Genomic DNA, 23,129 nt, shown 5'->3' on the forward strand with positions numbered 1-23,129 from the left:
ACCCCATTAAATAACCCTTAGATGCAATACTGGGTTGCACTGAACATGTATTGTTCACATACAAGTTAAGTGTGGAGCACCAATAGACTGAGTATACACCAGTATAACCAGTCAAACCAGTAGACTTAAGTCATGGTTTAGTCATTATCATTTGCATAGTTGACGTTATATTGAACACCTAAACTCTAACCCAAGTCACAGCCTTTGAGGTACATCACCACGCCAAATCCAATATTCATTCATTTTCCTAGCTGCTTATCCTCACGAAGGTCGTGGGGGTGCTGGAGCCTCCCCAGGGAATTATGGGCAGAAAGCAGAGCTGAAGTGTTTTCCAGCAAATCCCAGGCCGCAACCATACAAACAACCATAAGATTCCCTAACATATATTTGATGCACGCTTTTTACAGAAGTACATCAATGAAACAGCTTCTATAGTTAGCAACCTGGACACCAACTAGCTGTTCCTCGCCAAGGTTATTCCACTTCTGTTTCTTGCACAACAATCTTCTCTCTTTCTGTCTCTGCTGATTAGCAAGACAACTGAGGATGTTTTAGTGGAGGCGACGCCAAGCGCGATCTGTTCTGACTCGGCTTGCCCGTCTGGTCTATTTCGAGCTGCCGCCAGTACAGGGGAGGAAAAGAACCAGAAGACCTCGCGACTGGTTTGTGTCCGAGTAGGCTCCGGAAGAAGCCCTCCAAAAGGTGTTTAAATCAGAGCAGCCTTTGACGCCAACGTCCTGGTGGTGAACCTATGCCTTTGTTTCAACTGAGGTGGTGCTTTTTGATCACACACAAAGCGCTATTGAGGAGACAGGATGTTTGCTCATCTGACGATGCTGGCCCAAGAACTGACGCAGCATCTTGAGGTGGTTTACTAATACATTTCACGTCATCATTGACAGATTTCAGACATTTGTAGTCCAGGAAGCAAGGACACCTAAGAAGAGAATGTCTCTTCTTCACCATCAACATCCACATTTGTATAAGCAGATGAAACACATTCCAGTCTGATGCGAACTTAACACTAGACCTACTTTGTCTGCATGCCATCGTGCGTTATCCACTTCAATCATTAGTAGCTGCAAATAATCACACCACTCAGTTCAAATAGATGCATGCGTGTAGCTCCTTGCTGTGCAGCGAAGTTTTGCATGTGTGTGTGCGTGTGTGTGTGTGTGTGTGTGTGTGTGTGTGTGTGTGTGTGCAGTCTACAGGGTATTCTTAACCCCAGGTTTAAGCTGAGGGCTGGCGGTCAAAAGTAAGCACAACGGCCGCGACTTAGCAGACCACAGCTCAGTTCCGTTAATAACCTGCTGCAGAGATTTTTTTTAAAAAGCACTTTAAATCCAACACTTACCGGCCTGGACTTTTTAAAAGATTCAAAGTGCACTCAAACTTTCTTTTTTTTTACACTTAAGACTTTTAAATTGAAGAAATGTGAAAATAGGTCATTTTGATTTTTAAAAAAAATAGAAGCTCCAAAAGAAACCAATGAAAACACGTGATTTAAAAAATAAAGAAAAAAGTGGTTCACTTCTCTTCCTCATAATTTTGAGGCTCAGGTTTCAATTTTCTTCCTTCAAGGTTTTAATCTTTCGAGCCCGATTTTTTAAAATTATTTCTATCAGGCCAGATTAATTCATTAGGGGAATGCACTCACATCTTTAAGCCTATTCGTGGGTACACTTGTGATTGCTATGCCACATTTCCTTGCATGCTTCATATTTAAACAAATGCAATATGTGTGTTCTTCTTGCTACAGACCCCTTAATAAACATCATGCATTTTGTTCTCACAACTTAAACAGAACTGATATCTGCTTCACAAATATGCGCATTACATTTGTCAAAAGTGCACCACTAGAGAGAAAATGTATTGTTTTTTTTCCTGTTGGCTTCCAGGACTTTCTGTTGAGTGCAATGAAACATTTGTGAGTTTTCTCTCTGCCAAATGAGCCTTAGTGGTGTGTGTGTGTGTGTTGCAAGGAGCAGGAGCTGCATGCTTTCTGCACAGCAACGCACACAGGTGGTCACACAATGGCAACAGACACTGTTAGGCATCAAGAATAGTCCAATTTTTTTGTTTAATTACACAATGCAACTCACATACTTGCAGGGACACTCACACTAACTCTCTTAATGTATTGTGATTGATCCATGGTGCAATTTGAAACCATTCTTATGGTGATACAAGCAATGTATAACTACAACTATAATCAGTTTCCATTTAGACATCGAGTATGTACTGTATTTGTACTGATTTAAATTTTAAAGGCTGAGATGGATAGACAGACTGTAAATAGTAAGGTTAAGCTGCAGTTAATTTCATAAGATATGCAACATCCTTACTCTATGTTGCTTGCTGTTGTCCGATAGAACCTTTTCTTTTTTTGGGGCTGTTAGGCTCCTGTTTCTCGTCCTGCCTTTTCTGCTATTATGTTTTTGTTTCCACGGTCGCCTGGGTGAGCCTTGGTAGACAGAATCGCCGGCGTGGAACCTGCTATCTGTGAATATCAGATGAGTTTTTAGGCACAGCAGCAGAAGGAAGTAGCTTAATTATTGCTGTTATTTTCTGCAGTTAACCTGTCATACTAAACTAGTGGTTCTTAACCTGGGTTCGATCGAACCCTAGGGGTTCGGTGAGTCGGTCTCAGGGGTTCGGTGGAGCCTCTGCCGCGGAGGTCAAGACACATTGACTCATGTCTATTCAAGATAACATGCCCCCCTTGACCATCATGGCTGCAGATGATCACATGACATTGCTTGGCCAAACAGTGCTGCGAGGAATTTATATATCTTGAATTTGAAAAAAAAAATCATATTTTATTCTACATTAAAGTAGGGTTCGGTGAATGCGCATATGAAACTGGTGGAATTCAGTAGCTCAAACAAGGTTAAGAACCACTGTACTAAACATCTCATCTCATCTCAGTTTCTGAACTGCTTTATCCTCATGAGGGTCGCGGGGGGAGGAGGGTGCTGGAGCCTATCCCAGCTGTCTACAGGCCAGAGGCGGGGGACACCCTGAACTTTTGCTACTTTATTCATTAAATACATCATGGTTGGCTACTTTAATTGTGTGCAAACAACTGGGAGGTACCTGCTCTTTATTGTAAATCAATGTTAAGTTCAACAGAAATCTCTGACAAATTTACTGTCATTCTGATTCATTTGTTCAGCACTTGTGCAATTACGTCGGATGTGCCTTTAAGATAAATGCTGCTGATTCGTGTCTCATTTGAACATTGTGATGACATCCTCCTGATCACAGTTTGACATTTTGCGACAGTTTCTTGATTTAAGGAAGATACAGTACTGTTGACATTTTTCCCTAAATGTATCCGAACTGTCTACATCATGCCTTTTACAAAATACTACAATGATTAAATCTTAGTTCTTTTTTGTTCACATCTTGTTCCAATCACTTGAACAATGTTACATAGTGTAAATCACATTCACCAATCCAACGTCAATCCAGCCCTGCTTTTATATACTGTTTTGTGCTTAAATTTGTCACTTTTTTTCCCACCACTTACAATAAAATTATTTTACTTTTTCCCCCAAATCTTGAAAACTTGATGTAATAAACAAACTTAATTTTAACTTATGGCTATTTTGGAGAGTGGTGTGCAAATTTGCACAACAAAAACAATACAGTGTGAACCTCCCATTGAAATGTCAACTTCATCCTTGTGTTTATGTAAAGAAAGCCATTGAGCAATTTTTGTATGTATTATTTGAGTTTAAGATATATTTTACAGTTCTTTGTAATGACTATGGCTATTATTTATTACTACTATTTATTTATGTCTAAAATGTATTTTCCTGTGTCTGTATTCTCACCCTCTTGCTACTGTGACAATTAAATTTCCTGAATACGGGATGAATAAAGTTATCTAATATAATCTAATTATAACATGTCATGTATGAAATTTCTTTGCCAGTGGCGTCAGTGTCTGTCTTGTTGACCAATAAGTAGCAGACACATTATGCAAGAAAGTAAACTGCAGAAATTGATGGAACCGAACATTTTTAGTTGGTTACTATGAATTGTATTACTTAATACGTGATTTAGTAAGCTTTTGTGTCAAACAGTTCAGTTTCAGATTTGGCAATAAACATGTGACATACACACACACTTCCTCAATTATGAGCGGTAAAACGGTTTTCTGTCTAAAGTACCATGAAAACCCTAATACAGGGGTATCCAAACTTTTCCTCCCCAGGGAGGCTTTCAAAATATCAAATGATGCAAGGGCCAACTTAAAAACCTTTCATTTGTCAAACTGAGTATCGGAATCGAGAGGTTTGGTTTTTATAATGAATTTATTTTTAAATATTAACTGATTGGCTGCTATAGAGGGGGAACGATGCCCAGTCCATTTTGACTGGAAGGGTTGGCAGGGATCGAATGTTATAGTGAAACATTATTACTCAATGGCAGCCTTCCAAGTTGAAATGGATTTGAACTCTGACTGTCAATGGCAGTGAATGATTTAAGAGCACCAAGCAACAAAACGAACCAAAAGTATTGGTATTTATAGTTAAACATGTATAACCAAGCTCAATTTATCACATAGGATTTTTTTACATGTGTAATGTTATTAATGTCAACAAAATACTGAATGAAGAAGTACAGTTCAAGGGAAGAGAGAATGTAAGCTGAATTTAAATTTCTTCTGTAGGCCTTACTCAATGAAAAGTATTTTCATAATTTACTGCAGAGCAAAAAAAAAGATGGGCTGTAGTTTGGTCACCCCTGGCCTTAGAAAAACACTTTACAATGGAATGAAACTTTTTAACAGTGCACTGAGTCCCCCTTTCTTGCTTGTCAAGCTGTTACTATTTATTGGTTGCCAAGAAACATGTCCACTTCCCTCTCTAAAAAAAGTAGAAGCAGAAAGCAAAAACACAGAGCGAAAGAAAGAAAGAAAAATGCAAAAATAAAGCTGAAACTAACCGAACTGACCATACAAAACCGAAACCGTCCAGTACACCCATACGCGGGAGGTACTCGGACGTTTGGTCGCCGGAGGTTTGGTCGCCGGACGTTTGGTCGCCGGACGTTTGGTCGCCGGACGTTTGACAACATGACAGAGAGTTTACTGTTGAAACCAGCTCTCAAAATTATATTCATGAGAGAGTTTAATATCTAAATATCTACTGTTGAAACCAGCTCTCAAAATTATATTCACCCGGGCGACCAAACGTCCGGCGACAAAACGTCCAGTCACGACCCGGAGATGCCGAAACACATCGGGAATTAAACACGTGAGTCGGACGTGCTAACCATTCGCTCACCGTGCTGCCCTAATATAGTATAGCTCGAATTGTATAATTGTTTTTCTGTAAATAACAACAGCATTTTAAATGTATTTCAGTTCTTGAATGATTTAGGTTTAAACATAAAAGTAGGGACACTGCAAAAAAGATTTTAAAACGCAGGCAAATACTTTTTTTCTGGTTTGCAGGTTTCCAAGAACAGAGAGAGGCACTGCTCTATATTTTTGGAGACAAGGATGCTCAGAATTAAGCAACCAGTCACAACACTCCTGTGGAAGAGCACAATGTGCTGCTCAGTGTCATTGTGATCTGGAGTCGTAACACTATGGCTGCCGGCCATGTTCTGCTAAGTTAGACAGTTATATAACATGCACAAACGCACATTGAATACTATTACAAATTCCTCATCCCAACACAAATACATCACATACTGCGCAACAAAGACAATAGAGGGAATTCCAAACTCATTGCATAGTAATGTTTTGGTAAAAAAAACAGAAGCCCAGTTCAATATTGCAGTGGCTCAGCTCATTACAATTTTAACTTAGAGCGGTTTTCTTCACGAATAAGCGTATGCAGACAGTTAATGGCAAAGAAGTATAGTTCAAATTGTGTGTGTTCAAAGAAATAAACATTCTTGTGCTGAACAAACCGTGCGCTTGATTTTGTCGCACGTGTTATTGATTTGTTCACCTCCTGCTGAGTCTTCACACGTGTAACAAATTAAAAGGAAAAAAACACTTCCCTGGACACCCTGTCTACCCTTGCACAGATACATGGTTGTCAACATTAAAATAAATTAAACCTATTCAAGAGCAATTCATTTACACTTAAACGAATAGTGACTATGGAAGCTGGTAAGTCTTTGGCTTCTTTTGGAACCTTCTTATAACTGGCATGTGTGTCATATGTAGTACTACTCTATTTTGGTGGCTTTTCTCAACAGCTTTTCCTTTATTTTTCTATTTTTCTCATTTTCCAGTTATTTTGAGCAGTGGCTCATTTGGATGAAGCAGGAAAGATTAAAAAAAAAGTGAGATTTCTATTTAAACCAAGAAGTAGAATGCTACCCTACGCCTTCATTTTCGAGGCCCCATTTTCCAAGACATTACTCAAGCACACGGCTTATAATTAGACTTTCTTCTAAGCGCAGCAGGGGGGGGGGGGGGGGGGGGGGGGGAATCAGGAATACTATAAATACTCGCAGAGACAGGTATATATGAATCCTCATAATAAACGTCACGAGACCTTTTGCTGCGCTTTGAACTGCACACGGGATATTTCTGAAAGAGATTCAGAATAGGGCGACATGTCCTTTGCACAAAATATCCCAGTTGGTGCAATGACACCCTCCAAATAGACAACTACAAATGTTACAGTCCTTGAAAGATATGTTTTCAGTACAGGCCAACCTCTAAACAGTTATTTACAAGTAATATATCATTTTCCTTTTTCGTTTGGTGGGGTGGGCCTATGGTTTTTTGCATGAAAACAATACAGAGAGGAAACATCTGTTGAGCAGCTCACTGTACACAAGAGAATGTATGAATTTCAAACATGACTCGCGTATCTTCATCTGTATTGACTGTCTTACGAAGAACGGTTTCTAATGTTGACGCTTTCGTTTAGCTAAATACTGTGACAGTTACTGATAATGACAGATAGTGAGACAAACTCATATTTAACTAATCCAGACTAACTGAACATTGTAATTTGCACAGAGGTTTGAATCTCAGAATGGATTGTGTGTGCTCTGCAAATGTCTGGTGACAAGTTCAGTCTGTACACCACCAACACAACTTTGACCCTATTGAAGACAACCGCAGGAGAGAACACAGCTGCATAATACGGTGACAGAAAGAATGAAAATCCTATTAGCAATTGTAGTTCCCATAACCACGTGTTAACTTGATTTTCTAGAGAGCACTGGAGGTAAGCCCATTCAGTCTTAGTCATAACAAAGGCATCGGTAGACAGGTTAACTTAGGATCAGGTGATGCATCTACGGAATTAAAATCTGAATGCCCCATTTTCCAAGCTTTGGATATGTTAAAAAAAGCACTGCTATACTGCTTTTGCCATACCATTTAATTCTGTTGCAAATTCAGTGTGCACAAGTTTCCAGCAGGCAAATCTCAGTATTAACACTGCACTGCAGGAACAAAAAGTGAAAGTACAGCCCCCGCACATGTAATGATCAGAGACACCTGAGCCTTACTGGCACACGTGCCTCATGGCGGCTCATTTCAGCCGTCATTTTTCCATCATTTAGATGAATGTCATGCCAAATGTCTGTCAGCACACACACCTAATGCCTTTCATAAACACTGCTTTTTATCAGGGCGGCAATAAATGAACCCTCGTCTATATGATGAAACTTAATGAGCTATTGTAAGCTGAAAAGGGACACCTTATACTTGCTATACAGTGCTTTAATGTTAACGCTCTCATTTTAATCCAACCAAAGTACAAAATACATTTTCTTGGGCGTTATTGTTGATGAAAAGGTACTCTAACTCAGAAAACTTGGATTTATGGATTTATGTGTATTGCACTGTGCAATAAAGCTATCGTACAGCATTTGATAACATTTAGCTTTGGAGGAGCTATACGGAATGCAAAACAAAAATACATTATTATGAATTATTAAGACAATGCATACCAAAGATTTAACATTCACAATGATATCGCAGGGTCATGCAATGTCGTAATAGGTTCACCACTTGCGAGGTTCTATGAAGTTTTGCCATTTTAAATTTTAAAGTTTTAGTGCCTTGTCCAAAATAAAAATGGTTGCCAACAAAAAAAAGAATTTTCTTTCATCTAGAATGTTTTTAAAGCCTTCACATGCCTATTTGTGCCACATAAGTACATTCGTTCCAAGAGACCTATGAGTCATTTTCAAATATTTTCATAATGCCCCAACTTCATTGGAATTGGCTATCTGTTTTGTTTTTTAAACACATCTCTGACATCCCTATACATCTAAGGTATTCAACCAAATTTTAAAAAAGAAAGTCCAAAACAAGAAAATGTCTAGGAGAGAAGGCCCAAAAGACCATCATTCGCAATGGTTTATTTTAATATAGTTTATTGACTAAGGAAATCATGGAAATGCTCAACTCAAATGTAATTTGTCAGTATCTCTGTTTTACAAGGTATACGTTAAAATTGACTTTGGTTTTAATACTTCTGATTAAAATGAGTAAAAAAAGACCATGAAATTATGCCTTCTTTTTTATTTTATTTTGGTGTAGTAGACCCAATACAGAGAAAAGTAGAAATATTTTAACATTCTATTTTGCAAAAGTGACTGCTAAAAAATGTGCACTCAGATTTTCGACCTTAATCCAAACATGCACTCACCCATTGATAAAATCCTGCTCCACCCATCGCCAACTTCTAAAATCATCCATCCTCACGAGTTGCAGTCAAACATCCCCCATCCCCGCCTCCTCCCACTTGGCAGTAGAGCGTCACACGTGAGCTCCAAGTCACACTGCACTGTCGGACTATTTTTTTTCCCCAGAATCAAGTCAATGTGAAAGAGACTGCCGAATGAAGAAACATCACTTTGTCAGGGTGAAAAGCCTTCCAACCTTCAGATATGAGTTTTCATTGTTGTCAAAGCTTTTTCAACAAAGTCAACAGTGAATAGCAAATAAATAGAACATAAATGGTGACACTACGTTGTCACGTTTTCTTATCTGTTTGTAATGGAAGAAGTATTTCAGTGAATGAATTTCAGTATTATTCACAATACATTATATGGCGACGTGGTGGACGAGTGACTAGCAGTCCGCCTCACAGTTCTGAATTCAAGGGTTCCATGTGGGGCTCTGGTCTTCTTGTATGGCACATGTGTCAAAGTGGCGGCCTGGGGGCCAAATCTGGCCCGCCGCATCATTTTGTGTGGCCCGGGAAAGTAAATCATGAGTGCCGACTTTCTGTTTTAGGATTAAATTAAAATGAAGAGTATAGATGTATATTATATTTCCTGATTTTCCCCCTTTTAAACCAATCATTGTAATTTTTAAATATTTTTTCTGTGTTTTTAGTTCAAAAATCATTTTGCAAAATCTAAAAATATATTTAAAAAAAGCTAAAATAAACATTGTTTTAGATCTATAAAAAAGGAATATTCAGGGCTTTTAATCCAGTTCTTTTAATCCATTTATAAAAAAAATCTAAATATTACATCTAAAATGGTCCGGCCCGCATGAAATCAAGTTGACGTTAATGTGGCCTGCGAACCAACCCGAGTTTGACACCCTTGTTGTATGGAGTTTGCATCTATATCTTAAATATCTCAATTAAATATTTAGCTAATAAGCAAATTCAAATGACCGGTGACCGTAAGTAATTAAATAAAAGCCAGAGGATTTTTTTCAGAATGTTAGTGTTGTCATGTTCAAATAGGTGCTTCACTTTTCTCTTGGTTACTTATTATTCTCATGGTGTTGCCATCAGAAGCACAATCACCTGCTATTGACACTTGGAGTTCAATAATCGTTGGTATTTATAATGTTACTTCAAAGTATGGCTTTTAGTCTTCACTGATATAAGCGACTAACTTATTTTCACTAGAAAGGCTTCAGAACTACTTGAGCCTTTGAATACATCAGGAAAAAAAATCACACAGGCAACGTTCCTAATCTGGTCATTTGGAGTCAAATGAACGTCTGAATTCAAACAAGCACGTCATTTGGGTTGAAGTTAGAATTACATAAATCCAAATTTAACATGCTTTGGACCAAACCAGTCACACAGGTTTTTCCTACCAAGCAATATACTTTAGAGTAACGTAATAGAATCAAAGCCTAGTTCATACAAAAGGTCAGGTTCAATGCAGGACAGAAAGGTGAAGAGCAGATTCAGAATATAGGCAGTGTTTGAACACCTTGTTCTAAAAGTTATGTCATAAGAAGGATTTGTTTACTCGGATCTGTGCTAATGAATGGAGGTTTGCTCCACATCTGAAGGTATTTTGTTTCAAGCAAGAACTGTGAAATTTCTCCTGAGTTTGCCATGTTGCACGACTCACTGCGAAAATGTAATCGAAAGTTCTAAAATGAAGTCGCCTTACTGGTTTTCTAAGACTCTTAACACACTGGCCTTACATAAGACCCCAACAAAAAACTTTTTCTCACACACACTCTCCAAGTATTTCCCATTGACGAACAAATGAAACGTCCTAGGAGATCCACGGTAAAATATGGTGGTGTTTTAGCAGTGTAATGAATGCCTAAATAATGGTAGATGAGCTTGCGTGCATTTAAGCTGATCTCTAGTCTTTCCACATTCCAAAACCATGCAGGAATTCCTTCAGTGAACTTCTAATAGGATTCCCTAAGTGCACTACTTGATGTAGTACATGACTCACGGTGCAAGTACAGTCTTCCCTCGATTATCACGACTTCAGTTATGCAATTTTTTTCTGCTATTATTTTTTTAAAGTTCATAAAAATACGAAAATCCACGCTGAAACTCGCAAGCGGAAGCCACTCCCCTGTTTTCTGCTTGGTACTAGGACTCAGAAATGAAGAATATATATATTTTTGAAGTTTATAAAAATGTGAAAATCCAAGCTGAAACTCGTAAGCAGAAGCTCTGCCACTCTTGCTACTAGGACTCAGCATTGAAGGAAAAAAAATATAGTTATAATAGGGGTGACCCTACTTTGCGATTTTTTGATTATCACGGCCATGTCTGGTCTACATTAACCGCGATATTCAAGGGATTACTGTATATGTGTGTGGAGATCCCCACATTAAAAGACAGAACCCAATTTGTGTTGCAGAAAAGTCAGCCTCAAGTTAATTAATCATTGGATGTCAAATGAGTTGTGTTTCCCCTCAAAAACACATTTTCTCCATGCACCACAAGACTTAAGTGCTATTTTAAGACAATCTTGATCCAGGTTGATGCTCTTCATTCTCCATTCATGCATGGCATCAACCAATCATTATGCAGCTAGCGAGGGGGCGGTTCCAGAGAAAAGGATTGTTTTTGTCGATTCTAGGTGGTTTGAAGTGTCAAGATCAAGCTTCTCCGAAGGGGAGGTTTCAGAAATAGAAGCATTTTATATTGGACAATGGAGGCATCGTAATGTTGAAAAGAGTCTCCAGTGGGAGATGGGCTATTGGAGTGATTTAGTGCTATTTTAGCACAAATATTTGCAAGTAACCCCATAACGACAGTGCGGGAAGTCTTTATAAGCCCCTTCTTCCTTGAAATGAGCAAACCCAAGGCTTTCTTGTGCCAAAATTAAAATACATCATAAATATTCACGTTGCCATTACTTCTACGAATGAAAAACCTTTGTTGTTTACTACTACACGTGCACCCGCCAGAACTTTTACACTTGGCTTTGGCCAGTTTGAAAAAGCCTTTAGATTTATGGAGAAACTTTCTTGAGTTTATTCCATCTCAAGTTCTTCCTGCAGTTATAATATTCAGGTTGTCTGGTCCTGACTGATAGAACATCTTAGTGTCACCTTTCAAGCTCAAGAGCCACAGAGAGCTTAAGAATTTGAAATGAACTGTATGAACAAGTTCAAATGAACGCCAGGCCTAATGCACTTGACCATATCATATAAGTGCTGTGGATGTCTGAAAGCTTATGAAGATGTGAGGAAAAGAAAAGTTGGATAGATCACGTTTATGCAGATATTATATTGGCAAATTGGAAGCTGTCTTGCTCTTGTACAAATGTCATTTTATAACATGGCCACCAGTGGTTGTACGATGAAAGAACGATGAGAAATTAAGTTGCCAGCTGCCAAATTCACAATAAACTATTTACCAATTCTTATAAGCCCCTTTTTTTAATCAGGCAACCTTTCTAAAGCTTGGATCAGTTAAAAAGATAGCTACATTTTCTCACAGTATTTTAAATATGGTGTGAAAATTTTAGTCACCTTTTTGCAGATTTGCAACGTTTCGCAACAGGTGCTAAATCTAAATAGCAAATCTAAAGTTAAATTGTAAATACAAATCCTAAGTCTAAATTGTAAATGTTAAATATAAACCCTAAATATGGTATGATGCCCATACAGGTTACCGGCACCTCAACCCCAGGGCTAAACGCTTGCAATAATTGTGCATTGCCCTCGATTGTGGACAGACTATGCGAACCAGTTCCCACTGAATGTTTATGCATTCACAGAGCATTCCTCTGACCTCTTGTCCTCCCCCAATGCATTCTTCTGCTTTTCAAACATGAATGCCTTTCTGTGTACCTCATCATTCTCAATACTGCATTTCTGCTATGTTTAAATTGTAGCCTCCTGGGATTTAAAAAAAACGGATGCAAATGGTATTTCTGCTAATAGCAAAAAAAAAATACTGACTTGTGATGTGTGGATGATACTTAAGTTGACTCATGGTCTGGATGCCAGACCTTCCACGAAAAAGTAGATCCCATCAGAAGGTCCCCTGCTGTTTAAAACCGTTCACATCATTGGCTGCTGTCGCATCAAGACTATTTATACAACATGAGCTGTTCAGTCCGGTATGGAGATTAGTTTGAAAGAAGGATAGGTGAAAGCACCTTATTTTTAGAACAAAATTACTTCTCTACATCCATCCTTAAGAAACAGTAGTAAAATCAACCATATGCCTGTTCAGGTACCAACATATCAAAAAACTGGAGAAAGATGCTCAAATGTCCACACAGATATCAGGAAGTACTGTAAATGCCTCCAATGTTGGAAATGAATCAAGGGATTTTGTGCGACTAAGAAAACTGAACCAAACATATGAAAAAATAAAAATGAAGGAAATCCGGTGCCAATCAGTTTTGCTTTGGGCCCAGACAAAAGCATAACTGACTGCATGTCAATTATATCCAATAGAGACAATGCATGTTGTCTACATAACTGAAAAAAGGATACTGATAGTTGCATTGCAGTTAGTACTGTGCACTTAATGAATTATTTACAAGATGAAACCAAAATAATATCACTTCCTATGCAATGAGTCAAATGCCTCTTCCACCCACCAGCTCATACCCTTGATGTAGTTTCAGCAGCAAAGGCTTTATGAATATACTTTGAAACCAGAAAGCATCCTGATCCCTATCTGACGATCAATACAGCTATGGTAGGAACATGTCAATCAATTGTATTTTCGATATCCAGAACATTTGGCAGAAGAATTATAATGAGAGCATTTTAATTTCCCAATGTTCCTAAGCATATGGTGAATTATTTTTTCCTCAGGCATTTGAATTTATGAAAAAGTGCTGAACAGTTTCTACCATATCTCCAGACTGAATGTTAAATGTTAACTGTAAATGTTCTTCATCAAATCAGTCAAGATCAAATAATAATTTCAGTTCAAATATCCAAATTACTTTGAAAATGTCAGAAAAACAAACAAACAAACAGGGGTGAAGTAATTGGAAGCTGCTCCGAATAGCAATGATCTATTCAGCACAGTCCATTAGAATAGATAATAAACATCTACAATGTGCCTCTCTTTCCTAATTTTAACTTGGCTGCACTCCAAGGCCTCGCAAATATGATTCATAAGGGCACAAAAAAAACACCTCCAGTCATTCTTCTTTGTCAAGACATCCCCAGAATACTCTTCCTGGCACTGCGTTGCCTTTTTGCTCTCATTGTTTTTGTGGTGTACTGGGTTATTTTTAAGCACAGAGGCTAAATTTGTCCTAATCTTATTTCTCTGACCCAGGCAAGAGAGGGATAAAGCCATTGTTTGCACACATCTCCACTCTAGAGCACAGCAGAACAACAAAACTAATAAAAGAGAAATTGAATTACTATTTTCTTGTAGTAACTATTCAGCTTGAGTAAACAACAATGTTTTTAGCCCTGATTTAAAGGAACTAACCATTTTCGCAAACCTCAATCCTACTAGTAATTTGTTCCACAGTTAAGATCACAATTTTTGATGTTGTATCCTTTGGCTTGAGTCTAGCTCTTGGAACATACAAGTATCCAGTATAATGTTGAATAAAAGGGGTCCAACTAGGAGACCCTTGAGGAACACCTCATGGGATTTTGGTTCGTTCAGATTTGTGGCTTCCAACGGACACAAAGAAATCCTTATCTTGTAAATAAGATTTAAACCACTTAAGCACAGTGTCAATGAGCCCTAGCCACTGTTCCAGTCTGTTGAGTAGTATTTTAGGCTTAATCTTGTCAAATAAGGCACTGTATTGTATGTATAGGTTTTACATTTTTCACAATTTTCATGCGCATTGCTGATTACAACTTGGTTCTATTGATGCCCTTATTAAGTTAATGGAAATATCATCACTTTTTCCTATGGTGAATAAATACACTGGCGTATAAGGCTCACTTTTGGGGGTAATGTATTTTATAAAAAACAACACCAAGAACAGAAATGTGATATTGAAAGACTTCTTAATAATTTCTCATCTCATTTTCTGAACTGCTTAATCCTCACTAGGATCACGGGGGTGTTGGAGCCTATCCCAGCTGACTTCGGGCCAGAGGCGGGGGGACACCCTGAATTGGTGGCCAGCCAATCGCAGGCCACAGGGAGACAACAATTCACGCTCACACTCATACCTAGGGGCAATTTAGAGTGTCCAATCAGCCTACCATGGATGTCTTTAGAATGTGGGAGGAAACCGCAGTACCCAGAGAAAGCCCACACAGGCCCGGGGGAGAACATGCAAACTCCACACAGGTGGACAGACCTGTATTTGAAACCCCAGTGAGGCTGACACGCTAACCACTCAGCCGCCGGGCCGCTCTAATAATTTCTTAATAATCTTAATAATTTTGCCCATAAATCGCCCACCCGGATAAACTATTTGAAAAAAATGGATTTTTCATCTGGAAAATACAGTATGTATTTTTTAACTTTCAAAAGCATCCCAATAAATAGCGCACAGGCATACAAAAACCAATCTCATTATAACATTTGGACTCGAGTTAGGACATGTTATGTAACTCTTTCTTAATGAGGCTTTGTTGTGGACTTTGTAGAGCATGACTAAAGCCTTTTTAAGAACGGTGTGTTTGTGAAAGTGTCTAACTTTGATTTAGAAACTACTGTGCATGCGCAGTAAAAATAGAAAGAGGTTTTGCGAGACAAAAATCTACAGAAGCTTGTAAAAGAGAAGACTTTCACCAGTTAGTGCGTCTTTTCACTGGTGGAAACAAAAAATAAGACTTAGGGTGACAAAACTAAGTGGCAGAGGAAGCTAGAGTGCAGACAGAGAGCCAAAATAATTCCCTCTCATTCCCTCAACTGTCATGGATCTAAGACGCCATTCTAATGAAATAACAGGTCAGTGTTCTGCTCTCGCTTGACAATGAGGTCAAGCTGAACTCATAAAAACTCAAATGAAGAATAAGAAGGTCTAGTTATCGGCTTTTCTGATATTTTCACTGAGCCCTGACATCATCATATGAAAACATTCTCAACTCAATCTGCTCTCCCCTTAGTTCTCATCAAAAAATAGGAAAAGAAAAACAAGGCGTAATTGAAATGAATAGCCTTTGACCAAAAAGAACAGCCCTGACTTGTTCTTTTCACTCCATCCACACTTTTCAAAGCAATCCCGTAAGTCACGTGCTGAGACACATGTTTTGGTGAAAACCAAATTGCTTGAAAATATACTGAGCCATTTTTAAGCCCCTTTTTTCCTGTCCTTGAAAAAATGAAACATTCGAACAATTACAAACAGACAGACCTATAAAGTTCAATCTCTCAATGAAGTCTGAAATTTTTTGGAATCAACAATTGAATTTTGCATTTGGAAACATTTGATTTTTCCGGTGTAAAATGCAAACTAATAATTGTGACTGTTTCATAGTCTGGAAAATACCTTATTTGACAAAGCAAATTAAAACATTTGGCCAAATAGAATGCAACCTAAAGATAAAGTGCAAATGGTTGCTGTGATAATTTGTATCATCTGCTAGTCTGAATGTGCTTTTGCGTCACCCACATACACAGCACATACTTTTTGTACGACCAACATCTGGTATAGGGGAGGAGACATTTTTCAGTGGTTGTTGTTTTCTTTCCCATTTCCCAACACTTAAAAACAATAAAAACCAAGATTTAAAAAAAAACATTGGGTAAGACAAAATAAGTATGTGCACACCCAGGCTTTAATACACTTGGGTAAATAAGTTGCACATGACAAGACAATGTTGGGAGACACACAAATATATGATGGAAGATAACTGTCTGACAAACAATGAATTAGATGTAATTAGATGTACAAAGATTCCGGCCCGGTGGACTAGTGGTTAGCATGTCAGTCTCACAGTTCTGTGGTCATAAGTTAGATCCCAGGTGGGTGCTCACTGTGTGGAGTTTGCACGTTCTCCCCGGGCTTGCGTGGGTTTTCTCCGTGTACTCCGGTTTCCTCCCACATCAAATAAATATGCAGGGTAGGCTGGTTGAACACTCTAAATTGCCGGTATGTATGAGTGTGGGTGTGAATGATTTTCCTTCTCCTTGGCTGAAGGAGGCTCCAGCACCCCCCACAACCCTTGTGAGGTTAAGCGGTTCACAAAATGAATGAATGTATACAAAGGCAAGAAGAACATTGAACACCTTCAGAGCCCTTTAGAAATGTTTTCATCATTCTTCCTTTACTAGAAAGCATGAGCCCGCACACATTTTTCTAATAAGTGGTGATAACAGCATATTGACTAGACAAAAAGAAACAGGTCATGCTAAAAAGTGTTAGAATACGTCAGTGATGGAGGACTAGGAGAAAGTGAATGTAGGTCATCAATTTTGAAATGTATGTCAGGGTGAGGAAGGGAAGGACGGTGAACTGACAAAGCAAAATATGGGCAATTTATAAAGCACGAGCCAAACAAGATGAAAAAAAGGATAAAAGGTACAAAAAGGGAATAATACAAATCTCACACCATAGAAAGGCTTTTTGCAACTTTCTGAGCCATTGTTATACAACCCCAATGATATTGTATTGTTTTCCACAGTAATTTGAGTTTTTATTCTCCTCCCCCAAACCAGATGAATTAATGACAACGACTATAACACTTGAAGCAACTGCAGATGGTTGATAACAAATGCACAGATGTATATTTTTCTCCTCAATTTGGTAACATTCGGCATTTTCCATTAGGTATGTCCCAAAGCTGATTTTTTTGTCTCTCCATTTGATCCCAATCGATTTTTTTACCAATCCAACATTTTAGCCTAGTAGTTAGTACTCAAAAAGCTCAATGGTACTACTGGATTGGATCCGATCTTTTGACAAAATCCGATACGGTTTGATGCTCCAAAAATAGCCATATCGGATCGGGATGTTACTATTTGCTAGATTTAACTAATATTGGAGGTGGGTGGACTCTGTGGGTCTTAGAAAGGATGAGGACTCCAGTGCAGGGTACCCTAAACAAAATGTCTTTTAATCATGTTTTTTTTATTTCAAATGGAAACAAAATATTTTTTTAAAGGGAAAACGGAAAATATTTGTATATTTATTTTTTAGATTTTACAAAATGCTTTTTGAACTAAAAACACAAAAGGAAAAAATTAATGAAAAAATTGCAGTGATTGTTTTTAAAAAGGAGAAAATCAGGAAATGTAAATTACATCTATCATCATTTGAATTTGATCCTAAAACAGAAAGTCGGCACTCATGATTTACTTTCTCGGGCCGCACAAAATGATGCAGCGGGCCAGATTTGGCCCCCGGGCTGGCACTTTGACACCTGTGCTTTAGGATATACGTTTTTTTTGTATTTTACCTTTATACCCATATATAGTACTTAATATTAGCTGTATTTTTAAGTACTTTTAAAATAAATAAAGTAAACAAAAGTCATTGTTGAAAGGTGTTTTAACCTCCTAAGACCCAAACTCTTGGTAGGTCTTATGATGCATATGTGACGTCAAACTATTACATTGAATACTAGTGTGACGCATCCTTGAATGGAAAATCATTGGAAAAATATAAGATTTACGCAGCAGGAACCACCTGACTTTAAGTACTAATGCTAAGCTTTGTGCATGTCAGAATGTATTCATATTAAAGACATTTACGCAGATTCTCGGGAAGCTTTTCAAGGGACACACAGGGACCTCCAGTGTTCACCTTTAAATGTGAGGAGCGCGTGTCCCAAATTCCTCACGTGGCAAGGTCAAATAACAGAGACCCCCCCCACGGGGTACTGCAGCCCAACTCTACAGCATCCGCAACCAATTTAGAGTGAAAATGGAGGTAAAAAAATACTAGCACAAAAACGTACAACACGTTATTACAGCATTTGCCTTATCAAAGCAGTTGTACAATGGATTCAACAGAAAAGGATAGGTTAAATAATAATAATATTAAAAAATAGTTTAGGGGAAATTCATTTTTCTTACTCAACTGTCTCTTTCTTCTCCATTATGTATTACACTGCAACATTTTGCTTTGTAAAAGGAGTACTTGGCCTCAACAAATAAAACGGTGACCTGCTCTATTGTGCAACCATTTTCCAAGCACAAGGTAAAAACGTCTGCATCGTGGACACAGTTGCATAAAAATAATTAAACGGGGTTCCAGCAAGAGAACAGTTCTAAGCAATTTAAAATATAAAATAGTTTAAAAGAATAAATGTTGGTGGAATTTGGTTCTGTTGTCTGTCTGTCTTTTATGTCTCCAAATGATCACACAGCCCTGGGCTAAGATTAACAAGCATCCTCTAAATTAAAAAAAAACTTTTGCTATTTAGTCTAATCAGTTTGAGAACATGTGCACGATAGCCCATGGTTATTTGACATGTGTGTCTAAATGCAAATGCTTCATCAGCATGGCTCCAGCAGAGACACAGAGTGTGGACACTAGCCATCTGGGCCAAGGAATGAGGACACACATACATACACACAAACCTGTGCGCATATGCTCATGGAGGAGGTATTTTTCCTCATTGCCAAGAATAGAAACAGCCCGGGTAGAGTATTTATTCCCATGGCAATATGTGATGGGCAGTTTTTATTTATTTATTTTTTTAATCAAGCCTTAATCACAAAATAACTAATATGAATTGTGGTTATTTTACTGTTTTCAGTTCAGTTGAGCCACACGTTTAAGATACAGCATAGGAAAATAAAACATTCCATATGTGAACTGATCTAAATGAGACAACTTTGCAAGCCTTTTGCTAACACGTGTGTACAATAAACTGCTGCCACACTCATATTTTACAGTAGAGACTCACCCAAACCCTCCATTTCCTTCAAGCAAAGCACTTATGTGTTTTAGATTTAACGTCACTGTCGTGTTAACGTGACCTTAGATCGACTAGTTAAACTAAACCATGTATTTTGGGGTGATAAAAGGACCTGTCAAAATAGGGATTATCTTGGGGTTGTGGGTTTAGGTGGGGATTTATGAGTACCTTTTTTTAGTTGTCACTGCATACTTGCTGAGGGGTTTGAAGTTATGTATTGTGTGCTCTGTGTGCCATGCCGAAAGTTAATTTTTTGCTCAATAAAATTCAGTGTTATTACTTTTGGCTTTTCACTGAAGAGTAATACTAGTGTATTTCTGATGACCTTAATAGGAGACAAATTCTTCTGGTAAAGTTTCATTTCTCATGGCTTATGTATAGATCCGCGGTTTCTTAAATACTGACCCATGCTGCAGGATGGGACGGATGTGGTCAATTTAGGTCAATTCATAATCATTAAAGGTGAAACCAGAGTTTGGTTTGATTGGCGGTCTTTAATTTGCATCATGTCCCAGACCAGTGTGAATATTCCCATTTCAATTCATGGCCAACCTATTTTTGCAGGATGTCTAATCACTGTGACCTCATGAATCCCTCGCAAATGATCCTCTACGTATGGAGTGACATCAGCACATCCCGTTTAAAGTGTTTAACCCTACCTAAGAGATGCATTAACACAGTCCGGGTGGCTCTTAATCACAGCTGAAGATATTGTGCAGCAGGCCTGTTGCATGTGCTGTAGCCCACTGACCTACTTTCGCTGCTGCTGCTATTTTCTGACCTCACACTACAGCAAAAATAATGAGAATATATAATTGGAATGGCCATCTTAGGGCCTTAGTTCTCATTTCTTCTCAACACCAATAATATATGGTACATGGCAGCACAGTATAAATGGTAAATTATTGCCAAAAGAGACAGTTTGATTATATTCTGTCAGATCAATTAAAAAAAAAAAAAAAATCAGGAAGTGACTTTCTAATTTGTCATTTCGACTTAAAATGGTGTGAAATGGTAGCGAAGTAATCAAATGGCAAAGACAGAAGAACAACTGTTACACTGAAATTTAACACACAGACAGACACAATCATTTCTAATCGTCAATTAACCGACTATGCATGTTTTTGAAATGTAAGGAAATCCATTTAGGAAGGAGGTGAACAAAGTGTTAGAAATTAACAAACAAAATCTCAGTTGGTCAAAAAACAAACCAGTGAATCACAAGTTTGGCAGTTCTTTCACTTTGTTTTGATATTGAGATTGATTGAAAGAAAACAGTGTTTAAGTTATTTTTACTTTTTTTTTTGCAATGTACAATGCCTTAGCTTGTTTGATTAATTGGTGTAGAAACAAATATTTTTCGGGACCCGGCCGAGAAGTATGTGTCAAAAATGCTCAAATATAGCCAGGAACATGGCAAAGCTATAAATGAATAATAAATGTAAAGTTTCTCCGTGAAATTTGGAAATGGGGCAACTCGGATATTTGATTCCAGCAAGACGGAGTCGCAGATTATGTGGGCCAGTTTCCCTAGTGTTCACAGTTTGAATTTGCCAAGCAAGCATTATGAGTCCATATTTGATCAATAAAAGGATGTATTATGCCTTTTTGCAGCCCTTGAGATTGTCTGGTCATGCTTGTCTGGTCTAGTCTGTCTGCATTGTGTGCAAAAGGTTCTTTATGGATTCCAAATGCATATCAAGGTGAGCTATTCTACCCTTTATTAATGCTTCCTGTGATATTGCAGTCCTAATGTTACATAGCAAACACGTTCAACTTATTCAACATTAAGTTCACTTAACAACACGTAAAACACAGATTTGGAAACACATATTTAGAGATTGACCGAATTCAAACCAACTGAAATGAAACTTATATTGTGTTCAATTCTAGAGGTTTCACTGAATGAGTCCATATAAAGTACTTGGTACAATTAAATAAATGTGAACAATGGGATCATATTACATTTTACTAATAGGTTACAATCACTATTTGCTCGTGCATATTTGATGTGGTGGTCTTGGTAAAGCTTATGAGTCTTGAACCCAAACTAGAGCTCCCTACTGCATATTAAAGAAAATGTTCGTCATTGAAGATCACGACACAAAAAGCAACATTTAAAAAAAAAGACTACTTTGAAGTCCAATCAGACAATTTTGACATAAGGGCAAAACTGCGCTACTGCCGTCATGAGAATAATCAGATATAAATGATGGCAAATTAGATTTCCTGTCATTGTTCCTGAAGAACTCAAGTTTATAATTCATTGTAAATGTCACCTCATTGAAGATCCAACGTTGTTTCCTAAGCGAATGAAAAAGTAGGCCATTTCTTGCATGTGACAGATGGCACATTTTTTTTATAATAAGAAACAAAGGTTCCGCCACATATAGCTTTTATTATTTTGTTCCATCTCAGTGAATACGTCTGACATTAAGCACCACAATTACTTGTCCTTTGCACAAAAATAACATGGCAGACACTGACAGAAACATAATGGCTATCTTAAGGAAAGGTGATTACACGGACAAAATACATCGAACTTCAAAATCACACTGCATTAGAGAAACCAATGGCAAAAGCGAATCCATACAACATTAATGGTTCTTTCATCTGTTGAAGAATGATTTAACATTGTATATGTGGGTTAACATCTCAATATATCAATTATTATTAAAGATGTAGTTTGTTCTAAGTAGTGAAAAGGAGCACACAAAACCTTAATGGTTTTTTAATAAGTTAGGAGACTGGTTGTTGTGTAAAACTTCACACATACACAGGCGCACACACACACACGGACACACACAACTTGGTGGCAGTACATTGTAGTCTATAAATTAAGTAAACTGTAAGGGCGGCATTTGATAACCGTTACTCTGGATATGAAAAATGTACACATCTCTGTTACATATCAAACACAATTTTTGTACAAGTCGTTGCCTGCCATAGACAGATGATAGATGTCCAATTAATTTAAAGTCGGAGGACTGTCTGAGTATGCTTACCCACCCATTAAAAACAGATTGGATGTCTTCCGATGTCAATAGCATGCAATGAGGTAAACAGGGAGAACATAAATGATTGAGTTAATGTGAAGGCAGTAGTAGCACAGTCCCATTAATATTTTGACAAAACTGGTGGATGTACGAACTGTGAGCCAGATGTGCTAACCCCTCGTCCATCGTGGCGCTTATCTCAAACACTTGCAGCAATAATCATTATCATCAATTGACATTTTAATCCAAGTTCTGTCTTAAAAGTGGGTCAGTGGGTTTTTGGGTCATATTGTTACACAAGTAAGTTGATTAAAGACGTCATATTTCTTTGTAAAACACTGGCATTGCTGAGATACAGCAAGAGTAAATAAAACATGCAAAGAAAGAAATCTGTGCATACATAATGGTCATAATGAGAACAGGTAAATTTGAATAAGTTTGTGGGTGTATACAATGCCCGTGGTTGAATTTCAGGGGTCTAGTTCAGTCTGGTTGATCGGCTGTTGGCTGGTAGCCCTATTCCCTGCAGCAGTCCCTTTGGCTATCCTTCTCCTGCAGACTAATCCTGTATTTACAACCTGCTGTGCGTCACTGGTTTACAGGTCATCACAGTCTAGGTTTGGTGGGGTGATACTGAGCAGACTGAG

The sequence above is a fragment of the Stigmatopora argus genome, chromosome 8, assembly GCF_051989625.1.
Source record: "Stigmatopora argus isolate UIUO_Sarg chromosome 8, RoL_Sarg_1.0, whole genome shotgun sequence".
NCBI classification, from domain to species: domain Eukaryota; kingdom Metazoa; phylum Chordata; class Actinopteri; order Syngnathiformes; family Syngnathidae; genus Stigmatopora; species Stigmatopora argus.